The sequence below is a fragment of the Glycine soja genome, chromosome 5 (genome assembly GCF_004193775.1).
Source record: "Glycine soja cultivar W05 chromosome 5, ASM419377v2, whole genome shotgun sequence".
NCBI classification, from domain to species: Eukaryota; Viridiplantae; Streptophyta; class Magnoliopsida; order Fabales; family Fabaceae; genus Glycine; species Glycine soja.
The window spans coordinates 25,863,409-25,868,071 of NC_041006.1; the positions used below are offsets into that span (position 1 = coordinate 25,863,409).

Consider the following 4,663-nt stretch of genomic DNA (forward strand, 5'->3'; position numbering starts at 1 on the left):
CCACTCTTTAACTTCTGTTCCTCTAAAACCATGAAGAGTTGACCATATCCCTCAGCTTCTCCTTCTCTCTGCCCAAACTTTTTCTTCTCTTCCATTGTAAGATCGAATAATCCTTGAGCACCTCTCTTCACTTTTTCCACCAATGAAGAGTCCACTCCCTGATTAATTAGTTGTAATCATGGTTAATTTGCGCATGATATTAGCTAAAACATTACAACATGAGTAATAAGTAAATCATCCTGGCAAAACATATTTCTTCAGACCTGTACTTTTAGTTAAACATGTTTAAGATCATTGTATTTTTATATTTATAAATTTGATCACGAACTTTAAAAGTAAGAAACATATAAATTTAGCATTTTATTAAAGAAACATGAAAAATTCTTAAAAACAATAGACTAAATCATACATAAAATTTAAAAACCAAATTCATGATCAAAGTCCTTAGTTTGACCTATATAAACTAAAAAGTAACACATATTATGTCTATATCCAATATAGTAGTACAAAATTTTATCTAGCCATGTTCTATTTATTTATGACAAACCTGAAAGAAACCCCATTCTTTGCATGCATAGTGAAGCCTCTCGAGTTCATGCTCCTTATGGTCTTGAGACAACAATTTGCTCAAGTCAATGACAGGAATTTCAGGTAAAGGTGTAGAGTTAGATAATATAGGATGTTCATGAACTGGTCGAACATAACGCTCAGGCACTATGGTCAATGCCTTTGCAATTTCTTGGACATAAGGCACTGGAGCAGCTGTTACTTCCATTGCTTCACATTAGTATGGAAGATTTGTCATGATAACTAAAGGCAACAAAAATTGTCATAAGAAATTCTATAGGCAAAAACAAGATATCAAAGTTTCATAAATGTTTTGAATCAAAGAAGTAAAATGTAAGCTGTTGGTACATACTTTTATCACCTTTTTCCAGATCTGGCTGCATAATCAAGAGGACAAGGAATCAGTTTAAGAATAATCATGTGCAGATGTAAACACTTTTCTTTTTTTAAAGAGAGTGTTGAGCCCAAATTTGTATGCATGTAAAGGATGCTGCAATGTCACTCATAAACTAGTATAGTCAGCAATCTATAGCCAGTGACCATAGAGCAAATCCCTTTATCAATGGATGCTTAACACATGTACAAATATAAATCCCAAGGAATATGTTGACTTTGTGAATAGAAATTTTTTATGACATGTTTGGATGACAAGAAAGAAAATAAGGATAATAGAAGAGAATTTTTTTCTCTAAAATTCAAATTTCAAAATTCTCTCACCTTTTCTTTTGTTTCCTCTGAAAGAAACTGAGGATTAGCAAAGGAAGTTATTATAAATATTATAGGCATCAGGATAAATCAGTGATCGTACCTTCTCAATGAAGGAAAAAGGGTAACAACGATAAAACTGTTCAAAGGTTGCATATTGATCATCTCTATAATACGCCTGATTTTTTTTTAAAAGCAAAAAGGGAAAAAATGTTAACAGAAAAACTAGGAGCAATAAAATTATCACGATCAAAAGAAAAAAATTGTCCAACACTTGGATAGTTACGTTCCAAGGCATGGTCGGATACTCTATCAAGCCAATCAGTGACACTGATCAAGTTTGGATTAAAACGAACCAAGTCCCAATCCATTCAAATTTAGAATTGTTCTTATTATTGTTGTTTGAAGAATTAAAATTATAGCACAAAAAATTCAAAAGTAGCAGGTCAACATACCATAGTTATCAGAAGACTAGAAAGATGACTTGATGGTCTGTGTGTGCCTGAAACAAAAGGATAAACAAGTGCTAATAGTAATAATCACATAATAAATGCGAGCAGATGAGAAATTTTGTGTAACGTTTCGACAACCTTAGATTGAATGATGAAAAGCTACATTGGAAACCACGAGAGTCACCACACCACACCGCTTACATGCTTCGGAAGAACACACGGTTAGAGCTTTTATAGGTTAGGACTATGATCATTTTCATGTTTTCTATGTGCAATCTCTCTCTTAACAATGGAAGTTTTGAAGATTGAGGACACATGATGATTAACAAGAACGAAAAATATGAGGAACCAAAACCATTAGTATGGAATTAATTATAGGAACCTTAAAAACCATAAAACATCAAACAACAACCAAATACAAACAGCGATTATCAACCACACAAGTCTAAAAAGTTTACCAGCCAAAAAAAAAATGTCATGACATGTAAACCTAATCAAACACTTCTAGCGCATGAAACCAAAGAAAATCATTGGTTATCAGATTAATTACCAAAACGAAACAAAAAGAAGAAGAAAATAAAAACCCTAATTCCTTCAAGAAACAAAAATAGAGAGTTTATTAGAAGAAAAGAGTGAAGGATGATGATACTTGAAAGAAGAATGAAAATGAGGGGAAAGTTTTGACTTTCGAGAATGAAGAAAACTCTGTTTAGCCTGATTTTCAATCTTCACTCTGATTCCAAGGATGTAGTTTTAGAGAGAAGAAGCAAAAGCAAGCATTTTAGAGAGATCTCAATTTCATATGGTTCTAATAAATCTTCATCCCCCTCGCTCACCAACGACGACGGTGATTCCTTGGAGAAAGAGATCAAATCGCATAGCATATCATCCAAGAGTCCCTCATAGTTATCAAAAACGACCACGGTGCAGAGGAGGGAAGGGGGTGCCAATTGAAGGCTAAATTGTTCTTTAAATATTCTTTGGGTACAAATTATTAAAAATCTTTTTAAAAATTAAAAATCTCTCTAGAGGGGCAGCAATAAATATTAAAAATTAGAATAAGAATTTTCTAAGGCAGAAAAATCTTTTTTATTTTACCTACAATTTGGCTTTAGGTATAAGGTTTTACCTACACTACATAGTTTGTAAAATTATTTATATTAAATTTCAATGAACTGGATTGAAATTTAAATTTTTATTAAGTAAATCTAAAAAAGTATATTTAATTGAGTATTAAAATAACTTTTGACAAAAAAATTCATCACTATTTAAATATAATTTTTTTCTTTGTTTCTTCTTTCCTAAATAATTTTTTTATTAAATTTATTAACAAAAATTTCACATAATTAACAAATGAGGTTAAAAATAATAAAAAAAATGACAAATGTAATAAAAATAAATTACATGTGGATTATAATTAACTATAAATTTAAAGACTTAAAAATAATTTTCGTGCCTAATAAAAATATTTTTATTTTTGTTCTGAAAAATTTGTTTACAAATAATGAAAATATCAATTTTTTTAAAATCCTACAAATATACCAGATAACTATAATTATTTAATTATTTAAATTAAACCACTGTAACATATATTTAAATTAAACCATTGTAACATATATTTAATTATTTAATTACTTTAAATTTAATGATAATACAATAATATAAATATAGTAGGATTTTATAGAATTTTTAAACAATATTTTTCATTTACCTTTTTAAAAAGAAAAAAAAATTTATTTTTATAATAATTAAATAAAATATATTAATAATAAATTTTAATGTTTTTACGATATAATTGTTTTTACCAACATTCTATAAAAAAATTCTATAAAGTTAAACTCTATTATTAAAAACAATTTTTTTTTATTTTCAAATGAACTAATATCAAATAATTTATATAAATGTGTGTTATATTTAAATGATAATCATGAAATAATAAAATTAAAATTATGAAATTCATTTTAAAAATTTAGTTTAATTTTTAAATGCTTACCTTTTGAATTTATTATTGTTTATTAATTATTATATGTTTTAATTAAAATATAATTAATAACTCAATATATGATTTTTTTAAAAAATATATAAATAATTAAAAAATAGTTTATATTAACATCGGTTATTTGAAAATTGATGTTGTTAAGCATTTATAACATCGGTCATTTAAAAACCGATATTATAAGTGCTTAACGACATCGATTTTTAAATAACCGATGTTAATCAGACGATGTTAAAACTCATTTTTTTTTTCTAGTGAGTAACTTATCAAAATAAGCTACTTGAGATAGCTTATGAAAAATAAGATAACTTAAAAGTTTCTACTTTTTCCCCCCTAATTTTATCCTTATTATTTTATTTGAAATTACCCTTTTATTTAAATCTATCTTGTCTTTTTTTTTATTATTATTTGAAAAACTTCTCTTATCTAATTTATAATTTTTACACACATAATAGTTAACCGTCAATTTTCATCATCACATCATTCCTTAAGGCTAGAAATCATTTGAATCATATCAATTTTATAATTATTTGTTGAATTATTTTTATTTTTAAAAATATATGATTAATTTCAAATAGAAGATCATATTTGTATCATCGTTTTGTAGTTATGCAAGTGAGAGACATATACTCCAAATTATTTTTGTATAAATAAAAAAATAAATGTTTAAGAAAATTTTAAAAAAACTTCTTTTTGTTTTAAAATAATAGTATTAATAAAGTATTAAAATGTAAAAAAATGATTTTTAAACAATATAATTTTAATAAATTTTATTTCATTTAATTTTGGTTTTTTGAAAAAAAAAAGAAAAATTTGAGTTTAAACAATGAGTTAAATCACCAAATCTTTACCATTTTCTTATAATACAAAATTTAAAAATTGTTATCCTACTTTTTAAGAATGAGTTATTAGAAATAAATTTAAATAAAAAAATATTTAAATT

The 4,663-nt window shown here is 26.1% G+C and overlaps 1 long non-coding RNA gene across 1 annotated transcript; it reads right to left on the reverse strand.

Annotated features, from left to right (window-relative positions):
• Positions 1–449: 449 nt before the first annotated feature.
• On the reverse strand, positions 450–1,903 carry LOC114411491. The gene is made up of 3 exons (XR_003666468.1): positions 1,728–1,903; positions 1,376–1,450; positions 450–944 (listed from the first exon to the last, which is right to left on the reverse strand). It is a non-coding gene; the product is annotated as an uncharacterized LOC114411491 (long non-coding RNA).
• Between the last annotated feature and the right edge of the window lie 2,760 nt (positions 1,904–4,663).